Below are 24,744 nucleotides of genomic sequence, written 5' to 3'. Positions count from 1 at the left end.
GAAAACTGGGTGGATTTTTGTTGTAGGTGGCAAAGCCAACTTGTAAGCCACTTCTCCAATGCGCTGAAGTACTTGGTATGGTCCGTAGAATTTTGGAGAGAGCTTTTGACAACCCTTGCCTTTGAGTGATGTTTGCTTATATGGTTGCAGCCTCAAAAAGACCTGATCCCTTTCTTGAAATTGGCGCTCTGAGCGATGTTGGTCGGCCTATTGCTTCATACAGTTCGAAGCTTGATGAAGATTCTTGCGCAAATCGGGAGCATGGTTGCGCGGTGTTGTAGGAGTTGATCCACGGCTTATACTTTGGAGCACCCGTGAGATAAGAAGTAGGCGAAGGCGGAAGTTGACCATAGACTGCTTCATAGGGAGTCATTTTGGTGGTGGCATGATAGTTGGTGTTATACCACCATTCAGCCAGAGGTAACCACTGTACCCAAAGGTGTTGCTTTTCTGAAGTGAAACACCTAAGGTAGGTTTCTAGACATTTGTTGACGACTTCGGTTTGACCATCTGTTTGCGGATGATATGAAGTACTAAGTTTGAGTTGAGTGCCTTGTATTCTGAAGAGTTCCTGCCAAAAATTACTGCTGAAGATCGAGTCGCGGTCGGACACAATAGAAGTGGTCATGCCATGCAATTTGAAGATCTGATCCATGAAAGTTTGAGCAACCAAAGTTGGTGTAAACGGTTGGGGTAGGGCGCAAAAATGAGCATACTTCGACAGTCGGTCCACAACCACCATGATGACTGACTTGTTCCCAGACTTTGGAAGACCTATAATGAAATCCATGGAGACCTCCGTCCAAATTGACGCCAGAATGGGCAATGGTTGTAATGTGCCTGGTGTGTTGACGGTTTCCCCTTTGTGGCGTTGACAGACGTCACATTCTGCTACGAAAGTAAGGATGTCCTGTTTCATGCCGGTCCAAAAAAATGATCTTCTGGTGCGAGCATATGTCTTCTGAAAGCCCGAATGTCCTGCAATGGGAGATGAGTGCAATTCTGCCAAAATGCGACTTTTGAGGGTGGATGTTGGTGATATTATGACTCTGTCCTTGTAGCGAAGAATATCATTCTGCCACGAGTAGCCCTTGCTGGAATTAGGATCTACCTGCAATTTAGAAATGAGTTGGGAGAGCCCAGGATGTGAAAACCATTCTCTGCGAGCCTCTTCAATCCAGTCTGGAATGGGGAGGGAAATTTCGAGCAAAGTTCTTTCCTCCTCAAATTGGCACGACAATGCATCTGCTACACTGTTGTCTTTCCCTTTCTTGTAAATGATCTCATAATCATATCCCAGCGTTTTGGCTAACCATTTATTTTGTTGTGGGGAAGATAGGCGTTGCTCCAAAAAATATTTAAGACTGTGATGATCTGTGCAGATTTGGAAACGTCGCCCCAACAAGTAAGGTCGCCAGGTCTCGACTGCATGTAAGATTGCCATCATTTCCTTCTCGTAGGTAGATTGGCCCAGATTCCTCCCACTTAGTTGTTGGCTGGTGAAGGCCAATGGTCGCCCTTCCTGCATTAAGACCGCTCCAATACCTGTACCCGAAGCATCACATTCAATGACAAATGATTTTGTGAAGTCAGGTAGTGCTAAGACGGGAGTGGAACACATGGCGGTTTTGAGAGCGGTAAATGCCTGTTGTGCTTCCTCATTCCAGAAAAAGGAATTTTTCTTTAGGAGTTGAGTTAGGGGCTTCGCTATGCGGCCATAGTTGCGGACAAATTTACGATAATAGCCTGTGAGACGCAAAAATCCTCTCAAGATTTTCAAGGTCTTAGGTTGAGGCCATTCTTGCATTGCCTGGATCTTTTTGGGGTCCACCTTGACACCTTCACGCCCCACAATGTGGCCCAAATACTCAACTTCTTCCATGCCAAACGAACACTTAGACATCTTGACAAATAATTTATGCATGCGGAGCAGTTGCAAGAGTAGATCTACATGCTGAAGATGTGCCGCCCAAGTGCCACTATAGATGAGGATGTCATCGAAGAAGACAAGGACAAATTTTCTGAGATATGGTTTGAGGAGGTGATTCATAAGGCTCTGAAAAGTAGAGGGGGCATTACAGAGACCAAATGGCATGACCAGGAACTCATAATGGCCTTCATGAGTTCTGAAAGCCGTCTTGGGAATGTCGACTTCCTTCATGCGAATTTGGTGGTAGCCTGAGCGAAGATCCAACTTAGTGAAGAATTGAGCCCCATTGAGTTCGTCCAGCAAATTGTCAACCACCGAGATGGGAAATTTATCTTTGACTGTCAACTTATTGAGGGCCCTGAAGTCGGGACACATCCGCCACTCCCCATCTTTCTTGAGGACCATGACCACTGGGGATGAATAAGGACTAATGCTGGGATGAATGAAACCTGCTTCCAACAATTCCTTGATGATTTTTTCTATTTCATTCTTTTGTGTGAACGGATATCTATATGGCCGCACATTTGGGGGTTGGGCCCCTGGAACCAATGTGATGCTATGATCATGTTCCCCTCGCGAGGGTGGAAGCTCATGAGGCTTGTCAAAGACCGTCCGATGTTTATTTAAAATCTGTTGCATCTCAGGATGAATTGGCAGAGACATGGTGTCGACTACCTAGATGGCATTAAATTGAGCTACCACTCCATGATGGCCCTTTTTTAACAATTTTTCCATCCTATGCGAGCTGATGATAGAGGGGGCTCCCGCCTGTAGTCCACGGAGGGTATGTGTGGAGTTGTTCTGCTTAAAACTCATATATAACTCCTGGAAATCCATTGTGATTGGCCCAAGAGTGCGGAGCCATTCCGCGCCTAGGACAATGTCGCAACCCCCCATGTGTATTGCAAACATGTGGGTTTTCAATTGATAATACCCCATTTGAAGTTTGACATTTTCACAACGACCTTCACATTTCATTGTGCCCCCATCTGCAATCTGGACTTGGAAGTTAGAAACTGCCCGGACAAAACAATGTGCTGCTTCAGCGATCTTTTGATGGATGAAATTATGGGTACTTCCACTATCAATCAAGACTACTACTGGGCGATGTTTAAGAAAACCCCTGATTTTGAGAGTTTGAGGGGAAGAAATTCCTGCCAATGCATTTAGCGAAATAATTGGTTCATCAGATACAATCTCCTTTTGGTTATCTTCTTCAATTGCCTCTGGTTCCTCAAGTGGTGGATCTTCCTCGGTGGAGCTGTAGTCAGTGGCATCTATTTGAAAAAACTTGGGCTCTTTGCATTTATGACCCGAGGAATATTTTTCATCACAGTAGTAACATAGTCCTTGCTTCCTTCTTTCGGCCATTTCTGCAGGTGACACCTTTTGAATCTTAAGTGTCTGAGTCGTGTTGGGAGCCTGTGAGGGACGACCTTTAGCAGGGAAGTTGGGGCGGCTGGATTGGGCTGTTAATGCACGTTCCACCTTATGAGCTACCTGGCAAGCCTCTGTCCATGTGGGAGGGTGGTGGAGTAGAACCTGAGCTTTGATGGCTTCTTTAAGACTACTGATAAAGCATTCCATGTAGAACTCATCTGTGAGACCCTTAGTGCGGAAGGCTAAGGCTTCAAAAGCAGTAATATATTCCTCCACTGTACCCGTCTGTCGGAGCTTAGTGAGACGCCCCAAAAAAGAGTCTTCCTATTCAAAGCGATTTCAAAGAGCTTTGGCAAATTGGGCCCAATTCTGAAAATGTCCATTGCAACGTTGATGCCATTCCTTCCATTGCCATCGTTCATTGTCCAAGTATATGGTGCCCACCGTAAGCTTAGTCCCCTCATCTATGATATGATTCAATTGGAAATATTGCTCCATTTGTGCTAGCCATGCAGACGTGTGAGAACCATCAAATTTATGTATATCCAACTTGGGAGGTCGCTGACTGGGTGGTGGGTGGGTGTGCCAGACGTGGGGAGAGTGGCTAGACTCACCCTCATGGTATTCATGACCATTATTCGCCTCCTCATGGGCTGGCTCCTTGCCCTTCAGTGCGTTTTGTATCTGGATACTTATTCCTTTAATCTCATGTTGTATTTTGTTCACCGAAAATTGGATGGAGTTCACCTGGTCTTCAATTTCGTCCATCCTTTCATTGGCCATTGCTTGAGCGCGAGTTTCTACCATACACCAACCTGATGAAAAATTGGGACCGCCAAAAAATATCTACTAAGAAATTGAATGATACCACCTTGCTCAGCTCGTCGTCCTGATTCTGATGGGCTAGGTTTTTTTTTTTTTTGGAAAAATCCTAACGGAGTTTTACTCCTTCCTGATCAATACTGTAGTCGCCAAATCCTCAAAATGTCAATGCCGCCAAAAGTCCTGCGAAATTATATCCAGGTACAGGAACCCTTCACAACTACTCCGATCTGGTGGATCTGAGAGATCTGAATGGTGGAACAACTGCTGCTACTGATCTGATGGAGTTGCGAGACTGATGTCTGCTGCTGCTGCACTTGTTGATCTGGAATAAATGATGTGTGATCCCCCAATAGAAAGGGAACTATTGCCTTGAGGAGCGTCAGGTGCTACAGATCGCAATATACATAAGGGTCTGACAGTAGTACTCGGCCCAATGTTTCAAGGCTCTAACTAAGGAGGATCGACCGTACCCTTAGCCGTACAACCCGACTACCCTATCATACGGGCGAGTAATCTCTCCGAGTGCTGTTCTCGGTGTACTGTAGCCACAAGACGGCCGAAGGTTTATTTATGGCGAGGTTTCAAGGGAGCTAGGGGGCTTCCTATATACCCAGAGGGTACGTGGAAGACAGTCCGTGCCCGGTTCTGTCTAATGCGCTACTACTCGAAGGGGTACCCACAGGGGTTACAAGGGAGTCCAACAGATGTGACCACCTCTTGTATTTCCTGCGTGCATGCCTCCCCAAATCCGCAGGTTTATGCGCTTAACGACAGATCCCGTGGTTTAAAGACGCCGGAACACGTCTCTAGCCAAAAAAAAATTTGCTAAAATTTGGAGATCCCACCGAGCCCTGGAAGGTGCTCTGATACCACTTGTTATGCTCTTAACCTGCAAAGTAATACCCAAACACAGAATATGCGAAGAAAAGATACCCAGAACACAGAATAGCAATGATTTTATTATTCAGAGAGAAATGTTCACAGGCCTCTTCGAGGGGGCAACCTCCATTAGAGCAGAGCTCGATTACAAAAACAAGACACGATACTCCTCGCAGGGAGTCTCTATCCTTTATATATGACTCATACATGCAATACCACGGGCCAATACCGTGGGTTTTATTAATACCATCTATCTAATACTACCGCCCATTTACCATCTATCTAATACTACCGCCCATTTGCAACTAATTGTGGTCCCATCATTAATTGCGGGTTAACCACTTACAAATATTAATACGGGCTTTATTGACTCTTGACTATGACATGATCCCATGACATAAATAAGGGGGTTAGGGTGGGACCCTAACATTTTTCATGGCTCAAACAGAGCCTGGTGGCAATGCAACATTGCAACACTTTTCCCAATGTGTCCCATGCTGGGTCGAAATCATCCCCGTATGGTGTAAAATCAGCCATTTATACTTTGAGCCCTTCATTTATTAAGTCTGAAAAGATGTTGAAGATAGCCCTTTGAAATGTGGCAGGGGCATTGCATAGGCCAAGAGGTAGAACTCTGTAGGAAAATGTTCCCCAAGGACAAGTAAAAGTAGTTTTGTCTTGGTCTTCAGGGGCAATCTAAATCTGATTGTATCCACTGAAGATGTCTAAGAAAGAAAAGAAATTCTTTCCTTCCAAAGTGTCTTATACTTGGTCAATGAATGGAAGGGGAAAGTGGTATTTTTGTGTTGCTTTATTTAGCTCCCTATAATCTACACAAATCCTCCACTTTCCATTCTTCTTTGGCACCAAAACAAGTGGAGAGACCCATTTACTATCAGAGATAGGGTAGATGAAGTTCACATCTAGAAGTTTTTGAAGTTAAACTTTTACAATGTCTTTTAGATTAGGGTTAAGTCTCCTTTGTGGTTGGCGAACGGGTATTGCATCCTTCTCTATGTAAATGTGGTGTGTACATAACTAGGGATCAAATTCTTTCATGTCAAGGTAGTCCCATGCAAATGCTTCTTTGTGTTTCCTCAGTAGTTGGATCAGCTTCTCTTCTTGTTCGAATGTCAGGTTGGCATTAATATTTAAAGTCTTTCCTGGCTCAATTTCTATAGTTTTGCTATTTGAGACAGAGGTAGTAGGTATTGTTTGATCGTGAGTATCGTTAAGAGGATCTTCTTCTAATTCATTATCAAATGCTACTTCTATCATGTGACATTGTATGTGGGATCTGTATTCAGCTTGGTTAATAAAATTGTTAATGGCATCATCTTCTGTTTGATTTTTGAAATCAAGGGTGTTGTGGGGAAAAATGCCTATGCAGGACGATCCTATCCACCTAAGGTGTGACAGTGCCTTAGCAACAAACAGAGATAGCTATTCTGGTTTCTTCCTTTATGAAATGTGAAAGAAGAGAGATCAATAGACTTACCGGTGTCTTCCGTTTGTCCCTCAATCCGGTCTCTCTTCTCTTTTGGAGTTCACAGCTACTTGCCTTCTCACTCGCCCAGCCTCAACAGGTTCATACAAGATCACAAGAGAACAGCTACTTGCCTTCTTGCTTGTCCAACTTCAACGGGTTCCTGCGAGATCACAAGAGAACAGCTACTTGCGACAAGAGAACAGCTACTTGCGACAAGAGAATAACACTACACAAAGACAGATATTCACGTTCATAACTAGTTTAGGATTAGAAATAAACTAAACATACTAATGCATTCATACATCAAAAATACATCAGCATATAGGAGAAACCAAGATAGCTTTATTGATGAATAACAAGGTTCAGGAAGAGATACAACCCAGAAGGCTCCAATCCAGCATCTCCTTCCCAGCAAATGGAATTCCTATCTTCACCCCTTTCAAAGCATTAAGCACCCAATGATTCCAATCTCAAACCAACAACAATTCTTTGCAATAACAAAATTCCAGCCTCTAGATCTCATGGAGGAGAGATCCATATATAGATGTTTGGAGAGAGGATGAGTCAGCTTGAGATCTGACTAGTGTCCTCTCCCTCTGTCAGTTCTTGAGTCCACTTGGAGGTTCTTGCTTCCACTTGGAGATTTGGAACCTCTTACTCATCACCAGTCGAATTCCCTGATGCAAGTGTCATTTTGGAAGCTTCCTGGGTTTTGACACCTTGAGAAATGAGCCTGCCACATGTCCATTCTTGTTCAGCGCAGGTAGCCAGTGTTCCATTTGACATTCAACGCAGGTAGCCAGTGTTGGCTTTGACATTCAGCGCAAACAGCTAGTGTAGCCACTGAAATGATCCTGAATTGACTTGTTTTTGAGCAGTTTCTGGTGGAGAACTTCTGTGAATTGCTGCGGTTTGTTAGCCTTGTTCCTCTAGGGGCAGGAACAACATGTTTAGGGACTTTGGATCCCTTAGATTATGGACATTTCATGCTTAATGCTGTAAGGCACAAAAATGTCTATAATAGTTGCCCCCCAAAGTATGAGGCTGTTTATCAGGTGAAATGCTTTATCAGGGGGATCCGAAGTTCATGCAATGCTGAGAGGAGACCTGTAATACAATACAATACAATACATTATTTTTCATACTGCTTTCATGATCTAGCTGAGGCGGGCATTCCCATGCTCAGCTTTATAAATTCATTTTTCTGTACATAGAACAGACAATCGTCTGATGTAGACTGATAATTTTGATGAAATTATCATCCTCTGAGTAGGATGATTATCTGCTGCAATGATGTACATGTCAATGTCTTTATCTTTCCTGAATATATATCGCAGCCCGGATGGATGAAACTAGATCCGGGGTCTTCAAACTCGTTCGATCTTCACTCTAAGTACAAGTCGATCCATGTGAGAAATTTTCTGAAGTCGAACATGGAAAGACATCGCTTGATTACCGGTCAATGATGTAAACCGTTAACAAGCGCGAGAGGAATCACCGATAATGATAATGACCCTCAAGGTACTGCAGTACAATTCACGTGGTGTGAATAAAGGACTTGGCATCGAACACCACGCAAAATCTTTCGGTCGAAGGTCATTGATGTATACCTGTCACCGGAAGTGAGAAACTTGCCATTGAGGCATGCAAGCTTCAAAGTACTGAAGGGGTTGTTCCTAGATCAACTTCTTGGATAATGAGCTGATGTCGACAAGAAGCGATCCGTCAAAGGAGGGCCTTGATGAATCCCACATCAGTGACACGGAACGGAGCTAATGATTTTAATGGAGGTGAAAACGATCTGTGACATATGATTCAGGGTGGCGGTCATGAAAGGATGAAGGATAATGTATGGCAGTGGATGGGACACGGTTGACTTTTTCTGAACGACTTCTCTTGAACATATGGCGACACTGATATGATGGATCGGTAGCATTACCCCAAATATGGATGGTATGGCGAGACCATGGATGTGACCAGTGAATGAAACAACCCAACCCGATTGTGGTACGGAGGAAAAGTGTCATGTTCAAGAGCGACTTGCTACCATCAAAGTTTTCTTTAGTTTCTCCCAATTTTTCCCCAGTCATTGCTGACCAGTACCTCTTTATTTTTTTCAAGCTTGAGGAGGATAACATATGCTTGTTCTATAACCTGCCCTTCGGGCAAGCCCATCGCTATGTTTTAACGAGCCTAGCTATAGTGAAACTCGTTCTCGTCTAAAGACAAGTTTGTCGCTATTTAATGATTTTAACGAGTCTAACGACAAGGATAACTCGGTCCTTTTCTTTTTTAGAGAGTCTGAAAAGGCACATAAAGTCAACTCCAAAATTCCTTTTTCGTCATCTAATCCCTTAAGTCTGAAAAACAATACAGAACGGATGAGTTTTCGATAGTTTTAACGAGCCGAATAAAACAAGCGCTCGATCTTTTTGTGCAATAATCCCTCAGGTCCAAAAAGATTAAAATCTAGAGGAGGGATAGCTCTTCCTGTCCCTTTAACGAGCTGGAAGGCCAAGGACTCGGCAATCTTTTCATATTTTACGAGCCAGCTAAAAATAGCTTAAAGAAGACTCGTATTTTGAGGAACGAGTGATAAACAGGGTTAGCAGCTGATTCCAGGTACAGGTTGGAATTTTCCAATCACGGCAGTGTCACAAGGATGGCTAGGTGAAATCACTCTTCGCAGCTGTTCCTCAAAATGGGTAAACAATCATATGGAGGTGAACGATCGGCCAATGGAAAAGTGGAGGTGACGGTGCAAACACGACCAAGGCTTTAATGGCTGATGATATTACATTCACAGTGGTTATTTACCGGGATAGTTCATTTTTTGATGAGCTTAAACGCGGGTGGAAACATTTGCTCGATCTTACGTTTATTTTTTAACGAGCATGAATTACGTGCTAAAACTGCTCGGATCTTGCGTTTATTTTTTAACGAGCATGAACTTTGTGCTAAAGCTGCTCGATCTTACGTTTTATTTTTTAACGAGCATGAACTACGTGCTAAAACTGCTCGGATCTTGCATTTATTTTTTAACGAGCATGAACTTGGTGCGAAAACTGCTCGAACCTTGCGTTTATTTTTTAACGAGCATGAAGTTTGTGCTAAAACTGCTTGAAATACCAGTCATATGTTAAGAGTGTCTCATTGAGATTCTATTTTTTTATGGAGCTTCATCTCACAAAGCTATGCCCCGCACCTTTCTTTATCCAAGTTAGGAAACGGCTAACCCAAAAAACAGATAAATAACCGCTCTTTGCTTGCACTCCAAAAGGTTTGCATGCCCCCAGGTATAAAGTACGATTTCAAGGTTACCTCTACTTCTTTTCCTTCAAAACAATTGTTTTAAAGAGAGAGGCTTACCTCTTTCAGGTTACCCAAAGATTGTCTCGTTAATCTTTCAAACAAAACACTTCCTCGGCAATGTCTACCGAAATAGACAAAGGTGAGTGACAACGAGTGCCAAACACATAACTTTGACAAAAGAATCTTATTCTAGAACAACCCCTCTTCCTCTACGGACGGGGTACGAACTAGTCATATTCTCCCGCGGAAACCTACCCTATACCCAGAGTTTCCCTGCCGAAGCAGGCCAGGACGCATGCCCCCTGGGTTCCAGTCATATCCTCCCGGATTACTCGCGCTCATCAGGAGGACGGACCGTGGGTTGAGACACTTCTTGCGTGAATAGACCATTTAGGGATGGTACATGACTATTTGCGATGCGTGATCCGGGAAATGAAAGTTGGTCCACGAGCTTGACCACTCTTCCTTCATGCGGAAAACACATTACTCTAAAGAGTGAGGAGACTATAGCTCCCATGCAATATATATAGTCTCGTCCAAGGAGTAGGTTATAATCCAAGGGTCCTTGAACGACCATCACGTTCATTTGAATGGTCTTCCCTTTCAATGTTATAGGCACATTGGGGAGGATCCCTAAAGGTCGACTGGTTCCTTTATCAAAGCCTGATAGATTTCTCATTTCAGGCAAAAGCACTGGTGAACCAAGCACTTTCCAAGTAATAGAGGAAAGGATACTCACAGATGCCCCCTCATCAATGATAGTGCCAGCCATTACCATTCTGTATATTTGAACGATAATTCTGAATGGTATGCTTGCTGGCAACCGGGGTCTGCCTAGTTGGTTCCAATCAAAGGACACAACCAGGTTGCTTGGTGGTGGGACCGAATAGACGGCCGGATATCGCTTGGACGAACTTCCTTCCTGTGATAAAGGAATGGGGGCATTGCCCGCTTGTTCATCAGAGTCAGTGTTGATGAAGAGAATTTGGACGGTGTCGTCTTTATTCTCCTCTGTGATGGTACCACTCGAAGATAGAGCCTCTGAAGGCAAAACCGGGTCAACTACCGTCTCAACCTTTTGACTTTCGTCAGGCATGGATCCAGACGGTTCATCTTCAATGATAGGTGCTTCGGCTGACCACCTGGGCGGGCCGGCCGGGTTTTCGACTAGTGAAGGACTTGGCAGGAGTTTTTGATATCCAGGAGGAAGTTGCGCTCGTAAAATCGGGCGATCTTCCAAAACTCTTTTAGCCTCGTCTAAGAAGGGAAAACGGTGGATGGCGTGATCACCTTCACACAGTTTGCAGGGAAATCTAGCTTTCCCTCTCTGTCCTGGGAATTCACTTTCACTAGTCGACGGTGAGCTATCAACATGGCTATCAGAGGTCGACGCTACCGAATTGTGCAAACGGGGAGACCAGTCCCTCAGTATCCGAGGGATGCAGGGACAATCTCTGTGGAAGTGGTCTCCCTTGCATATGACACATGGCGATTTAGGCCTAGTCAGTGCTGTATGTGGATTTTTGTCAGACGACACTTGTTTGCCCCCAGTCGCCTTTGGCTCCTTCTTCTTCTTCTCTTTCTTCTTCTTTTCGTTCTTCTCCTTAGGAACTTGGTTTTTTGTTTTACCAGTTCCGTCAAGCGAAGAGGAAGGAGGAGAGGAAGAGTTAGATGAGGTAGAAGGCTGGTTGGCAATTCTGGTCCGGTCTAACTGTTGACTCGACTGTTCAGGAATGGTGGTGTTCTGAACGACATTGGTTGAAAAGAGCCAAACTGGCAGGCCAATTGTCAGTCCTGGAAGCGACAATGTGGCCATGTGGGGCGCACCAACATCTCCCCAAGAGGAGAAGGGACTAGGATTTCCACCAAGGGGAATTCCTTGGTTGGTGTGCTCCATTTTTTCAACCTAAAGATCAACGCAGGAATAAAGGGTGATTGTTCCGTTTAAAATAAATTTTAACGACGCTTAGACACAACTTGCTTTTTCAGTTTTAAAGAGTCGAGAAAAAGCTAAAGATGACTCTAGTCTCCTTCGATGTTTTAACGAGCCCGAAGTGACAAATGCTCGGATGGACTTTTTCCGTTATAGAGTCTGAAAAAGGCCAAAAGGAACTGCTCTGGAGTTCTAGGCAGAGGGTGTGCCAAACCTTTCGCAAAACCGCAGAATACTTTTTAGGGTACGGGCGGTCGATCTTCCTGAATGCTGTGTTCAGTGCATTGCGATCAGTAGGGCGGCCGACACGGCTTCCTAAGGATAAAGGTTTTATGCCTATAGGGGTCTCCCAATATATACGCGATGGTACGTGGGAGCACAATCCGTACTGGCGCTATCGTCCCTCAGGAGGAATCACCCACCATCCACGAGATCGACAGTCACTAGGCTTAACGACGCTGGAACACGTCTCTAGCCTAGACCTCTATGTTGTGTGTTATGTTGCAAAGCGTTGTTAAGTTCATTCAATTTATTTTAGGTTGATCTTTTTAGAAGTTTGCCTTTCAAGGTTCACCACGAGATGTATGATACAATTCCTAAATGCAATCTAAAGATGATAAGCAAGATTTATATCTTTTCAACTTTGAAAATCCTAGCTACTAAGGGAAAAGAAAGACACCATCTTTTCTCAAAGAGCAATCAGCACACTCTAATGCACTTTTCCTAAATCAATCATGCAAACTATCAAATGCAAATGCACAATGCAGGTGTTTGTTTTCCGCTTTCTTAGTATTGATGCCTACAAAGAAAGCTTTTTGTACAACTTTGAATTTGCTTTTAAATGACAAATACAAACAAGTTTACTTTTTCGAAATCAGAGAAGATAGAAGAGATTACAACACTTAACGATTTTCGAAATAAAGACTTGTTTCGACACTTAAAAGAGACAAACTCAAACCAATAAGCAAGAGTAAATGTATAATCAACTACAAACAACCAATGAACTCTCTTCTAAGATCACAATCAACAGTTCTGAATCAAGGGCTACAGGATGACTATTTTACTCATGCAAAGGAAAATTGTAAATGACGCCACAAACACATAAAAACACTCACAGTCTTTTTGTACAAAAGGAGGCGGAATGTAAGCAGAGAAAAGGAGTTATCAGACTGGTACCTATGCTGGTTACAGGCTGCAAAAATCAGAGATCAAAACAAGGCAAAACAGAGCAGAGAACCCCAGCTGCACAAGGGCAAACTGGTTCAGTGCAACCTCAACACAGGGGTTTTGACATTCAGCGCAGGTAACCTTCACGGAACCTACGTTGAAATGCAGAATCCCTTCACTGGGTCTGCGCTGAAGGAGAAACTCTCGTTTCCCTCAGGTTCTGGGTCACAGATTGCTATTTAATTCACTGTTTTAGGCCAAATAAAAGCAACAAGCAAGGTATAATCAAAGGGATGCTTTGAGGGGTACTAAGATCTATCACAAAGGATCATCAAATCATTTGTGAGTCCATTGTTCAGATCATAGACAAGTCCAGCAATTGGATCAAAGCAACAACTGTCTATTTTGCATCCGGGAAAGATGCAGTTCGATTGTTGTTGTCAAGTCTATGAAACAAACAATGATAGAAACACAAATAAAATGACTAAACAAATCTCCCCAGTGGAGTCGCCAATTTGTTGTGGGGAAAAATGCCTATGCAGGACGATCCTATCCACCTAAGGTGTGACAGTGCCTTAGCAACAAACAGAGACAGCTATTCTGGTTTCTTCCTTTATCAAATGTGAAAGAAGAGAGATCAATAGACTTACCGGTGTCTTCCATTTGTCCCTCGATCCGGTCTCTCTTCTCTTTGGGAGTTCACAGCTACTTGCCTTCTCACTCGCCCAACCTCAACAGGTTCATACAAGATCACAAGAGAACAGCTACTTGCCTTCTTGCTTGTCCAACTTCAACGGGTTCCTGCGAGATCACAAGAGAACAACTACTTGCGACAAGAGAACAGCTACTTGCGACAAGAGAAGAACACTACACAAAGACAAATATTCACATTCATAACTAGTTTAGGATTAGAAATAAACTAAACATACTAATGCATTCATACATCAAAAATACATCAGCATATAGGAGAAACCAAGATAGCTTTATTGATGAATAACAAGGTTCAGGAAGAGATACAACCCAGAAGGCTCCAATCCAGCATCTCCTTCCCAGCAAATGGAATTCCTATCTTCACCCCTTTCAAAGCATTAAGCACCCAATGATTCCAATCTCAAACCAACAGCAATTCTTTGCAATAACAAAATTCCAGCCTCTAGATCTCATGGAGGAGAGATCCATATATAGATGTTTGGAGAGAGAATGAGTCAGCTTGAGATCTGACTAGTGTCCTCTCCCTCTGTCAGTTCTTGAGTCCACTTGGAGGTTCTTGCTTCCACTTGGAGATTTGGAACCTCTTACTCATCACCAGTCGAATTCCCTGAGGCAAGTGTCATTTTGGAAGCTTCCTGGGTTTTGACACCTTGAGAAATGAGCCTACCACATGTCCATTCTCATTCAACGCAGGTAGCCAGTGTTCCATTTGACATTCAACGTAGGTAGCCAGTGTTGGCTTTGACATTCAGCGCAAACAGCTAGTGTAGCCACTGAAATGATCCTGAATTGACTTTTTTTTGAGCACTTTCTGGTGGAGAACTTCTGTGAATTACTGCGGTTTGTTAGCCTTGTTCCTCTAGGGGCAGGAACAACATGTTTAGGGACTTTGGATCCCTTAGATTATGGACATTTCATGCTCAATGCTGTAAGGCACAAAAATGTCTATAACAAAGGGCATCTTCTATGGTTAATGGAGATCTAATATTTTTGGTGAGGTATGATACAGGATGTTTGTTAGTTTTTATTATTGTGACACTTGGCTGGGCTGGAGGATATAAAGATAGATTCTTGATATTAGCCCCTCTAGTTATGCTCATACTACCTTGTCGGCAGCCAATATAAGCATCAACAATTGCAAGCCAAGGTCTGCCTAAAATCAATGGATGTCCATCAAGTAGGTTTTTGGGGTTTGTTATCAGAAAATTGGCAGGATACTCCCAGGACTAAACGGATATCATGAGAACATGCAGTGTGCCCTCTGGCCTAACCATGGATCGGTCAGCTAGTTCTAATAAAGTGGAAGTCGGTTCTACTGATGTAATGCCTAGCTTTTGACAACTGGTGGTTGTTAAGATATTGATTGCAGCTCCTAGATCAACTAAGGAATTTGAGAAGGTTTGTCCATTGATTTGTACTATTACTATTGGATTTCCTGGGTCTCCATATTTAACGGGTGTTTCTTTTCCTGATAATAGATCAGATAAGATACCAACTACTTGGACTTTCGGGTTATTTGTTATTTTCCTCGGTTTTTTTATACATATCTCTTTGATGGTCTTTGCATATATTGGGATGTCTTGGATGGCTTGTAGTGGGATTTTTATGTACAAATTTTTCAAATCTCCCAGAATGTCAAAATCAGGATGTTGTATAGGTCGAGGTATAATCAATCATTCTGGGAATGGGGGAGAAGATGTGGTTGCTTGATCATGAATTTGTTGTCTGGTCACATCCTCTTCTTTTTGTGGTTGTTCTATAGGTAACTGATTTTCAACTTGAGTGGCTTTATTTCCCTCTGTTTCTATAATGCGCCCAGATCTTAATTGAAGATCATTACACTCTTTTAGATCAGTTTCTAGTTTTGAAGTTTCAATTATTTGGATAGATTGGACCGATCTATTATTTGTATTAGGGTTTTGTTGGGCTGGGAGTTGTTGTCTTAAATTAGAATTAGGTTTTCGATGTAATGTTGGCAGTGTAGGTTACGAGAGAAAAATGGTTCCTACTGGCTGATTCGTCGGTCTTTTCTAGTTTGCATGTCAGGCTTGACTCTGTGAAGTAGGAGGGGACCATTGTGCTGGATATACATTGTTTTTCTAATATGGTGGAGTATAGGGAAAATTTGGCCAACTGGATTGACTTGTTTGGTTTGGCCATGGTGATGATGAAGGAAATGGGTGTTCTGACCAATTTGAGAAGGGAGGGTGATTTTGCCACATTGTGTTATATTGTTGAGCATGATATTGTGGAGGTTGAAAAGAAGAAGCTGGATCTAGGAACATACCTGATTGTCGTGGCTTCCATTGACAGCATTGATTGAGTAGGTACACTGGTTCTGGTTCTTCTTCCACTTCCTTGTATACTGCTTTTAGTCGAGGAAGTGAAGGACAACTCTCTGTAGAGTGGTCTTTTGTACAAATGGCGCAAACTTGGACTGCATCTAATGGACACTCCTTGTGGCTGTGTTTCTTTCTACATCTGGGATAGAAGATTGCCAAATTCTATTCTACCTCTACTTGCTTTTGTTTGGCCCGCATAATATCAAGTTGTGTTGTCAGTGTCCCTAAAATGTCAGTTTTAAAATTTTCTAATAAATTTCCAATTTCTGCGTGAGTTACTCCCTCTGCAAACATCTTGTTATCTCTTGTAAACCTATCATGTTCCGTTGGTTTTATTTTTGTGCTACCTCTCAAGCTCCTGATACATAAATAAAAAATGTCAGCAAAATTTTCCTAATAAATATCTCCTTTTCCCATAATATTCAATGTTTCAATCCATTGTTCCTTCATTCCCCTAATTAATATTGTTTTTAATACATTATCAAGTAAGGATAATGATGCATAAGGAGATTTTTGAAGATTATACTAGAAACGTTCAACATACTCTTCTAATGTTTCATTTGGTCTAGCTACCATCTGACATATTTCATCTTTTAATTCTCTAGACTTGCAATAGTCCTGATATTTCTTTAGAAAAGAATCTTTCATTTGATCCCAATTGTTTATAACACCACCTCCCAATCCCATAAACCATCTTAAAGTAGCCCCTTTTAATGTAGGGGGGAACAATTTCAGTTTTTGGGGATCGGTTGTATAGTCATATCCTTTACACAACACATCAAATTAAAATAAGAATGCATTTGGATCTTCTGATGTAAGGCCGTGGAATGTAAGGATCTGCTAGAGAGGAATTTCTTTCATGGGTGCATTAGCTACAATATCCACAATGGGGTATTGCAGTTTAAAGGTTTGGCTGTTTGGTTGGTTCTAGGCCATTTGGTCAAATATATGCCCATAACCTTCTAGGATATCTAGGAGGGTATTCCTAGGCTGTCGGAGGGGAATGGATTTAACAAGAATGGCCTTAATAGCACTTCCTTTATCAGGGATGATGAGAGTGCCTAATTTCTGGGGGGATTCTGGTTCTTGAGGTTCTTCAACTTCGTTTTAAATGATTTTTGCAGCACTTCCCTTATCTGGGCTACTTAATGGCTGAATTATCCCAAGAGGAGATCTTGATTCTTTAATCTCTCCTGTTTATCCTCTCCCTTCATAGAGGTTGCTAAAGTTCCCTTCTTGCAATGATTTTGGGCTAGAATTCTCAACTTCTTGAAAATATTGCTCTTTGATTTGACTATGCACCTCAGCAAAGGCTACATATGGTGATCCGGTGGCCTGAAGGGAACTATTAGGTTGTCTAGAAGCAACTTTTCGAGGTCCTACTAAAGGATGAGATTCTACTTTCCTAAGGATTTCATCTATAAAGGTTGATCGGCCAAGGGTCAGCAGCCCCTTAGCTTTGTCAGACTTGGGTAGGGGTTTAGGATTCTTTTTAGGCTTTTTCTGCTTAGTCATCCACACAAATAAAAATGCTAATTTCTACCCAAAAACAACAAAAAATCTACAGGAAAGCGGGTAGGGGAGCAGGGCTATTACATGCTCGTACACAGGTTCTTACCTTCCATTCTTAAAACCCAGTTCTCTCCTAGCAGGTTCTTACATCACTATGGAAAAGAAACAAAAGCCTACACTCTTCCCCAGCAACGACACCAAAATGTTGAGTAGTAAAAAGGGTATTTTTCACCTCTATTTACCCTACATTAATTTATCAATCCAGGAAAAATTTATTATCTCAAAGAGTATACTCAGTTTGAGGTGGTCATTTGTCAGAGTAATGCTAGTAGTGTAGTTCCCTAAATACAAGAGTAAGTGTATGCTTGGAATAAGATCTACTTACAGAAAAGAACCTTAAAACTTGGTTCAAGCACTCAGAAAACTATAGCAATTTATCAGTCAAGGGTACAATAATGGTAACTCATCCCTCTATAAACTAATGTAATTAAAGACAATCAAGGAAAATAACATCAATCTGGGAACTAGACAACAAATGTCAACGCTCACTACAATATTTGATCATCCTACACACCAAAGCAATTATAATACAAATGACAGAAAATGGAATAGAAACTACTCTTATGAACAAGATGGAACAACAAAACCTTAGTCTATGGAAATAAATGCATCAATTGCATCCTACAGGAATTAGATAGCAATCTTTTACTCCAAAGATAAATTGGACAACAATGGAAATGGAATGGCAATGAATAGAGATGAAATATGGAACAACAACTAGAGTCAAATATAAATGTACAATGAACCAAATCAAATATCACACACGACATGCTTAATATTAGAACAAACAGTAATCTGACTTCAATACAACAAGTATAAATCTCAGTTATAAAGAATAACGATTATAATTCGTAATGGAACAACAACGCCAGTTGAACAACAATCGCGATTAAGTGTAAATTGTAGATAAATACAGTAATACCAACTTATAAATGTTACAGCACGGTTACTTCCTAATTGAATAGCAGTAGAATTCTGTAAGGAACAACAATGTTATATCAATGGTTAAAGGAACAACAATGCGTTACAAAGTTAGAATGAATAACACAACATTCCTGTTACAGAGAATAACATTACTCAGTTGAGCATAAACAAAATATAGCAGAACCGTGATATAAAATAGAAAAACACATCAGATTACCGAATAGAGCTAATAATGAAAACCACACATGAATTAGAAATAATGGTACAGGAGCAAGTGTTCCACCAGGGCTAGGCCCTTAGCCTCTAGGGACACACCGCTTGAGATTACTCCAAAATCAAATATGGAACGACAACCAAATTTATATTAAAACATCAAACTGAGTTACAATGGATCTCTTCTTCAACGAGAGTCAATGATCAAAGTTTTAAAGACAAAGGAGAATCACATAAAAAATAACAACAAGTCGTCCCCCAAGCTAGTAGTGCTACCCCTTCTTATAACAGTTGGGCAGAGATATCAATGATACAAAAAATCATGAAGATAGCGATCCTTCAGGATCAAGGGATCCTGAGGGATTCGCCAGACTATTAATTCTCAGTTATCCTCTTGTTCTCTTGCATCGATGTGATATCTCCTTTTCCCTTTCCTGGCTGATATGCTCCAATTTGGATCACCTTGTTTGCATGTGGTTCCCTGCCAAAAGGACAACAGTTAACTTTGTCCTGTCTTTTCCTTTGGGACGAAAATCTTCCATTTTCTACTTTTCCTACATAAGAAAAGGAAATTATTAGTTATTTTTTGTTGCATACAAATCCCATAGATTTTTTCATAATTTCTTATTACCTACCTAGTTCATGATGCAAAGAGGTTATGAGTTTTAAAGAGAAGATGACAAAATAAACGATAATAACATACCTTCTTCAGTACTCAACAACTGGCAATGGTGAATGAATGGAAACAAAAGATCTTCTAGAAAAATGGTTTGGTGGCAATGAATTGGGTCTTCAAATGGAAGTCAATTTTTTATTTCTCATGTTATGAATCCATTAGGTAATGAAAAAGTCTTCATGTTGTTTTCTCGATGTTGGTGAGCAATAGAGGGAACAATTTTGTAACAATCTCTTATGATTAAAAAAATTTAGATCATGGCACCTAGAAAGACTCAAAATCATATGATATTATATTTCTTAATAGATGCTTGGATGAGAATCTCTTATTTCATTATCATTGCCTTCAAGAATCACTTGTTCATAAATTGACCTCCTTTATTCTCTTGGGACCTGCAAAAAATGACCATTTAACTACACTAAAACATGAAATCATGGAAGAAGAGAGCTGATAGAGCTCTCCTAATCCAAGACATATGCAAAGGCAAAAAAAAACAAGTAGTTACTCTGTAAAACAAATCCACAGAAAAAATAACAAAGTAAAATTAATTTATTACCTGTGGGAGAGCGTGGCCAGCCATACTAACCAACAATGTTTTAATCATAAATTATTTGTTTTTCATCTTATTTGCATGATTCCAAATCTAAATGAAATTTAATTCATAGGGATATCTCTAATAGAAACAAGTTTTTAAAATTCCATGTGATGATATGTCAAACATGCTTAGAACGGCCTACATAAGAGAGTTGTTTTCGATTTCACAACTTACAACAGCCCATATTTTAAGAATAACGTTTTCATTTGATGAAATATTGAGCTGATTAAAATTGGAAATGAAATTATATTCATGTATTTCTCCAATATATATAGTTTTTGAATAAAATAAGAATTGATGGGACAAATGTACCAATTAACAACCAAAAAGACAGAGTTTTAAGAATGTTGATTTACAATAAGAAGTCATTGTTTTGGTCGTAAATTTATCATATGATATAAAAATTGAGTGATTCAAATTTCATTGCAAACTATATTCATAGGGGAATATACCATAGAAACAAATTTGCAAATTATAGTCATTTAGGCCTCCAAAAACTGACTGTCCCTACTCTATTCTTGAGCTTCCTACGAGACACCCTGCCAATGTTTTGGTCATAACATTTTTGTTTCAAATCTAAATTGAGTGATTAAAATTGAGATAGAAAGTATACATAAAATATTACTTAAGATAGAAACAGGTTTTGAAAATGTTCACATTTGGTCCCTCAAAACATGATTGTCCCGACTATTTTTCAGAAATTTTATCAAGACTGCATGCCATAAAGTATGATAAACAATACTTTTTTTCCAAATTGATGATCAAAATGGATATGTGTATTTTTAGAAATTTTATTTTCAATATAATACATCTACATACATAAATAAATTCAAACATTGATCACTTATGTTAATTTTCACAACGTGTTGCAACAAAAACAACTGTTTTTACATACAAAGAAACTTTTTTATTTGTGTACTTATTTATTTTATTTGCGGCACTAACCTACTCTATTTGAAAATTAAATATGCTTATATATAAGAGTACTTCCAGTGGAAGCATTTTTGAAATAAGGCCTCAAGTATATAGATACCCAAATTTGAAAAATGCTTGTTAATAAATAATAGGGTATGAGAAGCCAACTTCCCTTGAAATGATGGTGCTAAGAATTGCCGAAGTATGGAGTGATGCTAAAAACAAATGGAGTGAAACCAATCTTCAATATGGCCTTTACTCTCTTGATTTCCCATTGTTTTCATTTTAGGAAGTTCTTGAGTTTCTAATGTCTTATTGATCTTGATGGCTTGTTGATGTAGACTAGAAGAAACCTCATTTTCTTCCATAACTTCTACAATTTTTTTATTTGAAACCTTCCCAATCTCAATATAATTTTTCTGTAATGGTGCAAGTGAGATAGAATGGGTGGGAAGGGTTGGTAAATTTTGTACTTCAACAATGTAAGCATATTCTATTGGTTTATTATTATGAGGGTGTGGAATAAGTTGAGCAGGAAATTGTGTAGGGCGTCGAGGATTTTGATGATGTTATTGATTAAGTTGTGTGGATTATTTTGATAGACAAACAAAATTTTGTTGAAAAGATGGTAGAGAGCATGGGTGATGTGTTTCTGCTACCAAATGAGGGAGAGTAGTCATGTAATCACAAGACGAGTCATTCCAAGCTTATGGACAAGATTGGTTGGGGTTATATTGAGATTGGCATGGATTCCCTAACACAAAAGTATTCCATAATGGATTATGCAAGTAATAAAATGGAGAGGAACTATTTTGAACTATACATGTAGGCCATGATTTCCATGGTTGTGAAATTGTTGCAACTTCTCCATCTCTTTGATATGCTACTTCCATCGTATAAGAAAGAGTAGCTATCTATGGGATGTTTCTTTTGACACCTAGGGAAAAACACTTATTCAAATTTTTACTTAACCTGAAAAATATGCAATTGTGAATTTAGAGAGCTAATAAAATCAATTTTAAAATGTTCAAATAAATCATGTATTTTAGCTCCTATATCTCCTGCTATTGTAGCTTATTTGGAGATGAAAGAAGAAAGCTATCTAGAATTTTTATCATACTTGGATATTCCTCTTTAATACCTTATGCATAAATCACAAACATCATCATATAATAGCTGAAAAAAATCACCTTTTCCTATCACATTTAAGAGTTCTAAAATTTTTCTTTTATTCCTTTGAGTAAGAGTGTTTTCAAGCCCTCTTTTGCCAATTGATTATGCTTTGATTTTTAAAGGTTGTATCAAAATTGCTCCACATAATCCTCCAAGATTTCATCTTCCCCTTGTATCATACTATAAATATCTTCGTTGGGCTTGCAGTGGTCTTGATACTTCTCCAAGAATGCATTCTTCATGTCCTCCCATGTTTGAATGCAGTTCCCACCAAGGCTCATAAACCATCGAAGAGATGCTCCTTTTATAGTAAGAGGAAACACTTTCAAACTTTTATCATTAGTACAAAAATGATATCCTCTATAAAGTACTTCAAACATAAATAGTAATGTATGTCGATCTTCATTTTCGAAACCATAAAAATTTGGTAGAGTAGATGGGGGAATGATGTGCATTTGTGTCACTCCTAGATCTCTGATACGAAATTCAAAAGTAGTAGTGTGTGTCATTTCTTCCCAAAATAGAAGTTCATCTGTTACTTTGACGCTCCCCCTTCAAATGTTCCTACCAATTGGTTAGTGGAATGGGTGGTGCTTACATCAACATTTAAGTGAAATGATAAAAAAAAAATCAACTTCCTTCCTCTAATATTCCTACTTTTAATCATGAATGCTATGTGACATAAGCATGATTACTGACGGTAGACCCATAACTGTTTCCCCAGGATGTGTGCATAGGTTCTTACCTTCCGTCTTCAATATCCATCTCTCACGAAATTAGGTATGCATCTACGACCAAATATTAGTGTGGTACTGCTATTTAACTGCCTCCCTAGCAATGACACCAAAATATTGGGTAAAATTAGTTGCTTAATAAAAAAATAACTAATAACCTAAACAATGATTATCAACCCAAGGAGCGTCTTCTTATTTCAAGGCAATCGGAAAAATATAAATGCAAGAAACTACCAACAAATAACACTAGTTCTACATGATTCTGTTCTACACTACCAAGCTCATTCAGAAAGAAATAAAATGTAAGATTTGAATAACAATACTAATTTAAAAAGCAAAAAGTAAATGACAGGAATAGAATTATGCTAATCAGATGGTTTAAATCAATACTAAATTAAAACACACCTCATTGAATTGCAAGATTTGACCTATTGCATACAACATAATTCAAATGCTAATCTAGATGAAATCTAAAAATTGCAAGAAACAAAAAATCAAAAAATGCAGCAGCCAAAAAATTACTTAAAAAAAAGGAAATTTACTTTAAAGAACAACAATTGAAATTCAAATAAATAAGCACAAAACTAAACTAGCTTAGATGTTCAAGGTGGAACCTCATCCAAGGTAGTGGGCCAAACTTCCTAAGAGCCAATTTTGCCTTGAAAAATAATTCAAATCAGATTACGAGTAAGAGATATAGAACTCAATTGATAGCTTCTTTCATTAAAATATATCAGAGAAATAATTACACTAGAATGAAGTTCTTAGCTTTGTCTCCAATTCCATAATTGTTCATCCCCCACTCTTTGATCTTTGTTTTCATTTAAATACACATAGAGTGAAGGGAAATTACAACTAAATTGATTACAAACTGATTTCAATTACAATTTTGGATTTTCCAAAACAAGTTGATCTAAAATATCTCTCCTTCATGATTCAGCTAGGACAAGTCGAATCTGGTATTGCAATTGGACGAATTTGGAAAATGACCACAACAACAAATCTAAGAAAATCAACTTTAGAGAACCTTACATTTGTCTCAATCCAGACTGAATTTTGGAAAACTACTCATTGGAAGAATAATTTGGTCCATTCTGCACAAAACTCATGTCTTGGATTTTAAAGATTCATATTCATTTTCCTGAAACATCCAACACAAAACTTCCACTTTTTATCCCAGTGAGTTTCTGAGTTGGAATATTTAATTATGAGTTGGAGATCAAATTTACAATTTGGAAGAGATCTTGGAGGCTAAAATGGTGAGTTATGTTATAACAAATTAATAAACCATAATTGGAAAAAGATTTCATAATAATCATCAATTTATTAAAAATAAAGGAGAACAAGTATTACGTATCCACAAGAGCATAATGAAATGGAATTATATGATAAATTATGATAAATAATGTGATAAAAGAAGAGTAGAAATGGACGAAATCGAGGTTAAGTGATAATAATAATGACAAATTAGTCACCTAACAGGGTGGTATGTGGAAGTCGCTGACTTGGTTTCCATATTCATATGTTAATAATAGGTATATTCTATTATGATATATGAGCATATGTATTTATTATGATGGTGACATTATGGCTGAGTTTCCATGGTTTATATGTTTGTTATTGCTAGTTTGTATGTTGGTTATTAGTTGGTTATATGATGTATATTATTTAGGGCTCTTGAAATGTTTGAAGAATAAGTGATTGGTTATCAAATGCATCACCTAATAGATGTCATTATAGCTAATATGAGAGGGAATTAGACCTTTTTGATGATTCTCAGATAAGTATGAGACCCCTATGTTGATATGTGTATTTATGGACGGTAGATTTCATGTTCATCATGTGTTTGACAAAATCTTTGTCATGGCTAGGTTTGGTTAGGTCAAGTCCCTGATCAAGTTTCATGTTAGAGGACTTTTATTGGTGTCATTTATTGTCTTTGGTTAATCTCATCAAGTTCTGGGTAGTGGTATA

This window comes from Pinus tabuliformis, chromosome 7 (assembly GCF_031772625.1).
Source record: "Pinus tabuliformis cultivar Carrire ecotype Pingquan chromosome 7, CPIR1, whole genome shotgun sequence".
In the NCBI taxonomy this organism is placed as follows: Eukaryota; Viridiplantae; Streptophyta; class Pinopsida; order Pinales; family Pinaceae; genus Pinus; species Pinus tabuliformis.
This window is presented reverse-complemented; position numbering follows the sequence as displayed.